We start from the raw sequence: 11577 nt of genomic DNA, 5'->3' as shown, positions 1-11577 counted from the left end.
TACAGAGTTTACTAAAATTCTACAAAGTATGGAATTAGGAACAAAGTCTGAAGATATCATAAATAACAGAAGATAAGGGAGAAAATGGGTCTGCGAACGCCATGCAGCTACCTCGATAACTCCGATGAAAACTGAACAGCAGAAAACTCGTTCTATGCCTCAGGAATACTTGTACCTGCACACATGGTGCAGGGAGTAATGTGAGTATTCTGACCCAGTGAGTAATAAATATAAATAATGACTGAAGGTAAGAAAACACGTTAATGCACACAACATTCTATACAGAAGCAGTGAAATCATTTAAAATAACAATTCAGTGAAACATCATGTGAAATTTCTTTTAAACCAGTAAAATAGGTAATTTGGCAGTAAAATGACGAGTAGAAATCTGCCCCTCGGGCTCAATATCAAAACAACAAGTAGAAATTTGCCCCTCGGTCTCATTATCAAAATAACAAGTAGAAATCTGCCCCTCGGGCTGAGTATCAAAATAATAATTAGAAATCTGCCCCTCGGGCTCAGTATCAAAATAATAAGTAGAAATCTGCCCCTCGGGCTCAGTATCAAAATAATAATTAGAAATCTGCCCATCGGGCTCAATATCAAAATAATAAGTAGAAATCTGCCCCTCGGGCTCAGTATCAAAATAATAATTAGAAAACTACCCCTCGGGCTCAGTATCAAAATAATAAGTAGAAATCTGCCCCTCGGGCTCAGTATCTCATAACAGTATCAGCCCCTCAGGCTCAGAACAGTATGAAGAAACCAGTCAATAAAATAAGAGCACATAATTATTATGGCAGATAAGGAATAAATGCATGAGTGCAATGCAATGCATATGACGGTACCCTCTGGTACCCACTACGGCGTGCAGCCCGAGCCATCCATATTTATTTATCGTCGACGGCCCTCACTGGGGGTGTGTACAGACTCCGGAGGGGATCCTACAGCCCAAGCGCAATATCAAGCCATCTCGTGGCATCAAATCTAGGCCCTCGGCCTCATATCAATATCAGTATAATCACCCAGGCTCTCGGCCTCAATATCAATGTAATCAATCAGGCTCTCGGCCTCAATATCAATGTAATCAACCAGGCTCTCGGCCTCAATATCAATGTAACACTGTTGCGGCGCGCAGCCCGATCCATGCTCAGTCCAGAAATCATCATAAGCCCCTTGGGCATTTGTAAAATAATAGTTCTCAGCCCGAAATATCATTTAGAAATATCATTTAAGTTTTCAAATCTTAGAAAGATGGCTGAGTTTGCAAAACAGTATTTAAAACCTTGGACTGAGATCAAATGATATGCAAAATATGCGAAAACAGTGATATCAATCCCTGAAGGATTAAATTAATTGGCAAGAAGCCCAAATATAACAATCAAATCTAAGTAAGGATGATTCTCAATTTAGTTCAAGTAGAAAACATGGTAAAACATCTCTCAGGACAGACCAAGTCACAATCCCCAATGGTGTTCTACCCCACGCCCATTATTCGGCGTGCAAGTCACCTCAATATAGCGTTACGATGTGAAATTCTGAGGTTTCAAACCCTCAGGACATCATTTACATCAATTACTAACCTCAAGACGGCCAAAAGTCTAGCTCGATATGCCCTTGCCTCTCGAATTGGCCTTTTCGTGCGTCAAATCTATCCAAAATCAGAACGAATATGTCACATTATGTTGTAGGAACAATACCCAATCGAAAATAACTGAAAAACATCAAAATCCCGAAATTTGGCAAAACCCGAGCCCCGGGCCCACTTCTCAAAATTCAGAAAAATTAACATCAACGGATTCCTTATCTCGCCACGAGTCTATACATATAAAATTTACCAAAATCGGACATCAACTCGACCCTCAAATCTTCAAATCTTATTTTCAAATCCCTAGGCCTAAATCCCCAATTTACTCCTCAAAAACATGTAATCTAGTCGGATTATTCGATGATAATTCAATATTATGGAGTAGAAATGATCACAAGTGACTTATCTCAAGATTTCTCATGATTTCTTGCTCAAAAATCGCCCCAAGCCGTGTTCTTTCACAAGAAAAACGTGAAAATGAGCTAAAAATAGAACAACACTAATAAAGCCCATTTTGGTCGCTAAAAGACCTTTCCGGTCGCTAAAGGTGCCAAATCTGGTCGCTAAAGGTGCACACCAGAACCTTCTGCACCAGCAATATTTATTTTCACTAAAAAGGCTCTAACTCCACCATACGAACTCTGAATTCGATGATTCTTGTTCCTATGAGTCGCAAATAATGATACGAACATAGTCCTTCAATCAAAACTCAATTCGGAGCTCGTTTGCTCAGTGCGATATCCATTTCGCTCGTTAAACAATTAGCAGATGTTTTGCGTTAAAAACCCAATCGCGACTTGATGAAATTAGACCAAACTTTCCATATCAGTCCTATAATTCATTATCAAAATTCTGGAAGTCTCGAAATCAAATTTCAATCTCTAGAACTAAAAATGGACCTTTGGATCATTACGTGCTTATGCTCAAAATGGCAAAAATCTTCCAAAAACTCTTCCAAAACTTATCCGAGCCTCATGTGACCCCGACCAAACATGCCAACACACCCCATAACATCATTCAAACTTTTTTCAATCAACAAAATACCTCAAACAACATCAAAATCTTCAATTCACATCGAATTCAAGCCTAAGTTTTCCAAAAACTTCCGAAACACGCATTTGATCAAAAACCCGACCAAATCACCTCCGAATGACATAAAATTTTGCACACACATCCCAAATCACATAATGAAGCTACAGAAACTCGGAATTCCATTCCGACCCTTGGATCAAAATCTCACCTATCAACCGGAAATCGCTAAAATACTACTTTCGCCAATTCAAGCCAAATTCCACACCGGACCTCCAAAACCAATTACGATCGCGCTCCTAAGTCATAAATCACCTAATGGAGCTAGACAAATCATAAAAATTCTGATCCGAGATCATTTACACATAAGTCAACTCTTGGTCAAATCTTTCAAATTCAAAGCTTTCAACTGAGACTATTCTTTCAAATTCATTCCGATTTTTTTTCCTGAAAACTAAAACCAACGATCTACATTAGTCATAATATATAACACGGGGCAAGTCATGCCCGAGAACTGGCGATCAAAGCGCAAAAGCTCAAAACGACCGATCGGGTCGTTACAGTTTAAAGTCTGCGAAACCAGAAAAACTAGGTAAGGAATTTTATTAACCCGGGAGAAGGTGTTAGGCATTCCCGGGTTCTGTGGTTTTAGCACGATCACTTAGCAATTTATACTTGGATTATTTTGTCTAGTTACTTATTTTAGGATCTATGTTTATTTTACCTTTTACCGCTACCAATCACTTGATAATCCATATCTAAGAAATTAACTTAAGATGAGTTATGCGTATGTATACCTAATTCCTAACATTTAGTTTATTTAAGAAAAAGGTTTAGTCAAAAATGCGCGAACACATACTTTGGATTTATTAGAGAGAAACGTAATTATAATATCAAATCAAAACACGCGCCTAAAGCATTTCTACTAATATTCGATTAAGGCGTTTTAATATTAAAAAAATGCTTAACGATGGTCACGCGAACGTATACCTTGGCATCACAACTATGTCACGCATGAGTATACATAATTGTAATAGTTAATCTAATTTAAAAGTGTACCTAAAGTTGTGATTGTGTCTCTAAATATTCTACATCATGTAGCTAGGTGTAAAGGTTCAATACTATATGAGATACTTATTTGATCAAATGGGGCAACTTATTTGAGATACTTATTAAATAAATACCATTTAAAAAATAGATTCCTTTTAAGGTTTATAGCAAAATATTTAATTTTGGTTACCTCCTAGCCCTAAGCCACTAAATACGCTAATCAGTCACAATGTTTTCTTTCTCTCTGTACTTTGATACATCCCATTCTCTTCCCCCATCCCATTAAAATTTCCGATTCTCTTCCTCTTCTCTGTCTAGTTCGCTTGCGATTCTCTTCCTCTTCTCTTGAACTGCACCACCAGCACTCATCGATCTAATCGATCTCAACCGGATTCTCTGATGTATCTTCACCGTTCAGCAATTCCTATATGATGAGATGGCTGAGAAAGGGATTAAACCAAATGTTGTGATATATACTACTCTGATACGCGGGTTGTGCAGTGAGGATAAGATACTGGAAGCTGAAAGCATGTTCATGAAAATGCGGGAGGTTGGAGTTAAGCCTAATCTTTACACTTATAATACTCTGATGGATGGCTATGGCAAGATGGCTGATGCCGGAAGAGCCTTTCAGCTATATCAAGAATTGATGAATCATGGAATTCTTCTGAATATTGTTACTTTTGGTATCTTGATCGATATGCTCTGCAAAATGGGTGAAGTGATAGCAGCGAGGAATTTCTTTGCATCTATGGTGAAGTTTGGGGTATTTCCCAATTTATTTGTCTAAAGAAGATATGCAAATGCTCATCATGAATTTGAAGTATTTCAAACGCAAGACCCATCCCCCACCAGATTGTTATCTAAAAAATTTTATTTCTTATTCATCATTTTCTTTCTTCTACTATTCAAACTTATGCTCTAAGATTTTTTTTCATTGTAATTTAATGTATTTCATGTATTTTATTGTATTTTTTTTCTCATTGTATTTCAATGTATCCCGCTGTATTCTATGTATTTCATTGTATTCACTGTCTCGTTATATGCCATGAATGTATTCATAAGTTTTTTTTAATTAATATAATTTATGTATTCAGATGTATTATATAATTTTTCTGAAGATTGCTATGTTTTTGGGTATTTTTCGGTTAAGAATCTTTTTTATAACTGAAAATACAAATTTTGTGTGTTATAATTGTGTTTGTTGAGTTATATTAGGAGTCTATTATGTTAATTGATCCATTTTCCCTTTTAAAAACAGTGTAATCCCCTATTTCACGCCGTGAATACAGTCGATTACAATAATCTGTCCAGCTGTAATCACATGTTTCACTCCATGAATACAGTCAAATACACTCGAATACAACAACTGATTAGCTGGACTTCCCTGATTCACGTCTATTTTTGCTACTGTATTCATGAATACAATAACTTAAATACATCAAATACATTTTATAACCCCATAAAAGGTATCTATAATCCGTAATATAGCAAATGCTATCTGTAGATGGCTAATTACTACTAAAAGATAGTGCTTTATGAAAATTTCTCTTTATTAAATGCCAAACATGCCCAAATTTTGAAGTTTGGGGCCTGACAAAGGTTGAGTCCAAATGAACTCTAGCCCAAGACATATATTGTCTATTATTCAAACAGCTAAATTAAATCTAAAGCAACTTGGGCCTAATTTAATCTAGATGAATCTGGCCCAAAACAAAATTATTTCAATTTAAACATAATGGATTTAGGAAGGTTTGGGCCTACTAATGAGTCCAAATGACTCTGGCCCAATATATATTTGTGGACAAATAAATGAATTTAAAGGATAAGACTTGGGCCTGATTATGATGAGTCCAAGTGAACTCTAGCCCAATACATATTCGAATGAGTTTGAAATTAATATTCGTAATGACCATATGCGAACTTTTACCTATATTTTGTTTATCTTTCAAAACAGAAAATAAAAAGGGGTTTTGAATAAATCAAAGTCTTGTTAAATTTGGACCATCTTCCTACTGATTTGCCTGAGTTTTTATTTTTTTTAAATGCTGATTTTTAGACTTATTTGTATTTCAAAAATCTTTAAATATAAAGGCCATTGATCAACTCATTTTGTTTAGTAAAAATCAAAACACAATTTCATAAACCCAATTGGTTTTGGGCCTGAAAATATATTATGGTTATCATTTAGTTATTTTGTAAAAATCTGGTTTTTTCATGACTTTAGGCTAACAATAATCAAAATTATTTAATTATTGAAAAAAAGCATAGTAAAGTTGCTAATCTATTAAGCTAGTTTAACACACCAGCAAACGCATTAAAAATTAAATTATTACATTTTTTGCTAACTGAATAATAATAATCAAATTGTCTATTTTGATTCTAACAGAATTTCTAGAAGATGATCTATATGATACTACTGCATATGAACATACAAATTTTATAAATGCATGAATCTTTATGCATATTCTGTAATTTTCATAACACTTTTAAACTAAAATATTTGCCTAAAACAGTGTAGATGAATTTGCAACATAACTTTTCAAACAAACAACTTCAAACTAACATGGTTCATGCAGTATTCAAACTAATTGCAGATTTATCAACAAATTCAAGTCATGATTCAACAAAAGAAAGAAACTTTACATTTTGTTAAGAAAATACCTTGACAGCAGCAAGAAAACAAACAGATAAAGAAAAACGTGTCTCTAAAAACTTGAGTAAGAAACAACAGCAACAATAACCAAACAAGAGATCCAACACAGCTTCAAATTTAAGTCTAAAAATCCCAGAAAAATAGTATGAAATCAGTAGAAGTTCTTTACTAAGAGTGAAAAAACGAGACTCCAAAAGTAGTGCAGAATTAAGAAAATTTTTCCAAGTGTATGTCTAGGTCTGTCTATCTCTGTTTTCAGGTGTATTCAGGTGTGTTCATGTGTATTCAGGTCTGTTCAGGTGTGTGTATTATGAAAAGAAGGAGTGTATTTATAGAGTGAGGAGGTGAAAAGGGATAAGAATTAAGGTACAAAGAATCTGTCAGAATTTCCAATAAATTAGGGAAAATGGCATCTTCTTTACAGAAATGGACAGCTGTCCAATTTCTAGTACCTTTCTTATCTCAGAAAATGGACAAGTATCCTATTTACGGATATTTTTGGATCTTATCCTTTTTACCTACTCAGCATTGGGACAGTTATCCCTATTCTAGAAAGTTCTAGCACTTTTTTAATGATTTTTAGAATTTAAGTTTCCAAAATTGACCCTTAAAGGTCTTGGAATTACCTCAGAACCAGATTGGTTCTAGGCCTGAGTCAAGTGACTCTTGGCCTGAAGAGCTTGGGCTCTTAAACTTTTAATAAAGCTATGAGCTTGTCCATTTAGTCAGGCCAAATTTTAACAACAAAAATAAATAAACAACAATAACAAAACTATGAGCCTGTCTATTTAGCCAGACCAAATTTTAACAATGGAAATATACAATAATAAAATAACAAAGCTATGGGTCTGTCTATTCAGCCAGGCCCAACCAATTAACAGAAATAAACAAAGGAAATAATAAACAAAAACAAAACAGAATAATGTAACACTATTTTTTTTTTTAACTTTTATCTTGATTAATTCGTTTTAATTAAGTAATTAGCAAACAAAATAACAAATACATAATAATATAAAAACTAACAGAATATGATTACACTGACTTTATATATTTTTTAATTAAGTCCTGTTTTAATTATTTAATTAATTATAGAACAGAATAATAATAATAAATAAATAAATGTAGAAAATAACATAATAATAACAAAACTGCGAGAAATAACAAAAATAAATGCGTAAACAAATGCGTAAATAAAACTAATAAAGGCGGAAAATAACAAAAAATAGTAAAACTTAAAGATGGGTCTAACCGTGAAAAACCCTTCAAGCCAAGACTCCCGTCTGGGATCTAAGATCCTTGATGGGAGATCTTGGTTGGAGGATTTTTTGGCGGCTAGGTTGATTATAGGGTTTTAAAACAGATCTAGCCGGAGGAAAAACCCTCATGCCAATACCCCTATCAGAGATCTGAGACCCGTGAAAAGGGTTCTTGGCGAGAGGATCTTTAGATGGACTAGAAAAAAAGAAAAGGGGGTGGATCTAGGGTTTCTGCCCTTTTAGATCTAAGATCTACGGATTTGGTTGGATTTTTGGGAATTTGGTTGGTAGGATGAGGTTTAGGAGGATGAGAGGAGGGTATGGGGTGATTTTGAGTGAGTTTAGAGGTCCGTCGCCGCCGTAGGCGATTTTCGGCGGTGAGGTTAGGGTGGCGTAGGGTTTCGTCCCTCTCTTAAGTTTAAAGTTGTTGTTTTTTTGTGGATTTTGTTGATGAGGGGAGGTAGAAGAGGAGAAGAGGAGTTGATTGATATTATTTTATTGGTGTTTGGAGTTTGGCCGCTGCCGGTGGCGAATTCTGGCGGGCGGCACCGCTGTGGGGAAGGGTAGCGGCGGAAGAGAGGGAAGGAGAGAGGGAGCGGCTAGGATTTAGTGATTTGGGAGAGAGATGTGAGAGAATGGGGAGTTTGGAAATGGGAGGGGGCGGGGGGTGGGGGTTAAACGTTTTAGGACATTTTTATATTAAAAGGGGAGGGAGTTCCGGACTGTTGGATCTATTAGAGATCCACGGTCAAGATTGAGTGGAGGGAGAAAGTGGGCGGACCGGGTCTAAAGGGTTTGGGCTTGGGTTTTTTAGGTTAAGTTTGGGGTTTGGGCTAGTTTAAATTGGCCCAATTTGGCCAAGACCCCCTTTTCTTTAATTTTAAAAACTAATTAATTTAAATAAATCCTAAATTAAGTACTAAATTATCTTAATTTATAAAATTTAACTAATTATCTATTGGCTGAATATATACGGAGACACTTAAAGTTGGCACGATTTTTCATTTAGACACCTAAACTTAGGGGTGTTCCTAATGAGCACGTACATTACATGAACTTTGTTCCAATTAGGCACTTCTTGCTGAGTTGGCACTTAGAGTGAACTTCACCCAATATAGGCGCGTGAAGAGCCCAAAATTAGATTTTTTTTATTTTTTTTTATTTTTTAATTTCCTTTTTATTCTTCTTTATGTCCACCACCATTTCCACCATTGCCTCCTCCACTTTCACCATTGTTGTGCCTCCACCATTGATTTAACTCAATAATTTCTCCTTTATCCGAGCATAATAGAAATTCTCTAGATTCAAGCATCAAAAAGTTAAACAAAATTTGTAAATAATCCAATAATTTCAAAATCTCCGCAAAATTACATAGCAAAACAAAAATGCTAAGACATGTAAAAGTGACGGTGTGAGCTTACCGAATGAAAGAGAAGAAATGTAGCACTGGATCTGAGGAGTCAAAGGAGAAAAGAGGGAGCAGTAAGAAAACTCTCTATAAGACAAGATCCGGAATTTTGATAGGAACACTTGAATTGAAAGAGAAGGAAAGGGAAATAAGGGTACGGTCGAAGGAATTCTAATTTGGAATTCAACCCCGTTCTAGAGAGCCTAGAGCAACGATCCATTAATGGGGTCTTTTAAAAGCTTGAAAGTTTAAAATGGGTAACTTGATTTGATGAAAGTTTGTGAAATTAATGTTGGGATTGCCTTCGGGTCGTCGTGGGGAATCTTTAGCTGCAGTTATAACAAATTTGGAAGAGTTTCTCTTAGAAGTTTGGATTAAAATCTTGGTTGGAACAAGAACACACATGAAAATAGTAAAGAACACTAAGAATACTGATTTCCAAAACACCAATGTCTTATTTTTTTTAAATGTGCTCTTTCCTGATTGGGTGTAACTTAAGTTTTTCTTTTCTTTTTGAGAATGTTATTTTTTATTTTGTTTATTAAATAGATTTAACATAGTTTTTCCTCTCTTTTTTAACTCAAAAAGATATATGTCCTCATTTTATTCGCCATTTGCCACATCAGCAACGAGTGTATTGCACACACTTTGTAAGTTTCGCTAGTTGTCAAAAGAGTGTCTAATTGGAACAAAGTTCGTGTAATGTACGTGCTCATTAGGAACACCCCTAAGTTCATGTGTCTAAATGAAAAATCGTGCCAACTTTAAGTGTCTCTGTATGTATTCAGCCTTATCTATTTGTATTATTTGCACATTTTAGTCAATCTTAAATTTAAAAAGAAAAAATTACTTAATTTAATACTAAACTAAAAATAATGTCAAGAACAAACAATTTTTGTGATTTTCTTTTAATGAAGTAATATAAAATATAATTAGGCATTAAACTAAATTAAAAACCTAATAATGCAAAATGATGAAGGTTTAAATATTTTTGTTAGTTTTCATAACTTTAAAAATGAAAAATGCGACTAAAAATGCAAATAGTTCCAAATAAACACCAAAAAATCCTTAAAAAATATAAAAATAAATAGGACTAATTTAATCATCTGTTTTGTAGGAATATTTTGGTAGGGTAAAAATTATATGCTCACACAAATATAGCGCGGTTATTCACTACGCTATACCTTAACGGACAAATGTGTCGTTAAGGTATAGCGCAGCGAATAATCACGATACATATAAAATGATAGTCAGTAATTTTTTCATCTATTTTTCTCGTTTGAGTCCAAAAAGACCACAGTTTGGTTCCGGAATGCGAAGCTCTACTACCAACACTTTTATTACCATATGCGACAAAAATTCAAATTAATCGAATCAATTTTTTTAATACCATATAGATAATCAAAATCGAATTAGGATTATGATGAGTGGTAGAACAATTCTTTGCAGTGATGAGATTTCATCATATTTTCGGGAATGGTGTTTTCTTGTCTTTTGCACAAGTTAATTGTCCAATGACCTATATATAATGGTTTTATATGAATTATAGTTTCCACAAATTTCAAGCAAAGTTAACGTGGTGACTGCATTGCATGTTACCAATTCATTATAAGACATCCATTGAGATCCCAATAGGTTAAACTTAAAAGGATTTTATTTGTTTTTACATGAGAAAGACGAAAATAGACCAACCCCGACTCTAAGAAACCATACAAAACTAATTCCTAATTCCTAGTTGTAGAAATTCCTTGTACCACTTGTCTTTTCTTCTAATCTAAATATAGAGAAGTATTGCTTGAAATTTCAACAATCTCCTAATATCGAAGTAAATGTTACTTTAAATCCCACTTACCTGTCATTCGATGCTTGGTTATTTTTTATGTATAGCCCATAAGCCAAACAGCACATCAATCCTCAAGCACCTAAAATTTGTTTCCTTGATCTACTTGTTTTATCATAATTAAAACCTATATAGTCCACACAACGTTGCGTTTTGAATAAACATTGGACTTGTTGACTCACTTTGTTTGTGAAGCTTGGGATCAGATCAGGTCCTTAGGAGCATCAAGCATAGAAGTTCAAGGAATTTGTACTAGCTAAACGATATTATAAAATTTGTTTACCCTCTTAGAGAGGTTATCACTTACTTTTAGCATATATAATTTACCATTTATGTTAAAAATAAAGAATTGAAACATAAGATAGAAGAGCATCTTGCTCCTTGCAATGGGATCGACTGTAATAAAAGTGGAACTACTACTCTGACATAAAGCACTCCAAAGGAGAAAGGAGACTAGATCAATCAACTCAAATTCCCCAGACAACGTTTATGCTTTGGACCAGTAGGATAGAAAATTGAAGAACAAAACTTTTGATATGTTTGGAAACCGAAGACATTGACAAATTGTATGTATTTTGTATGTCTGGATGTATAAACGACATACAAGATATAGGACAATGAACACAATTTGATACAAATTGTATGTAAGATGTATGTAAATTGTAGCTTTTGACTAGATTCCATACAACAAAAAAATTCAAGTTGTATATATGTAGCTTTTGATCGAATTTGTATATATTTTGTAAAAAA

This window comes from Nicotiana tabacum, chromosome 8 (genome assembly GCF_000715075.1).
Source record: "Nicotiana tabacum cultivar K326 chromosome 8, ASM71507v2, whole genome shotgun sequence".
In the NCBI taxonomy this organism is placed as follows: domain Eukaryota; kingdom Viridiplantae; phylum Streptophyta; class Magnoliopsida; order Solanales; family Solanaceae; genus Nicotiana; species Nicotiana tabacum.
The sequence above is the reverse complement of the archived record's forward strand: the minus strand, read 5'-3'. Positions refer to the sequence as shown.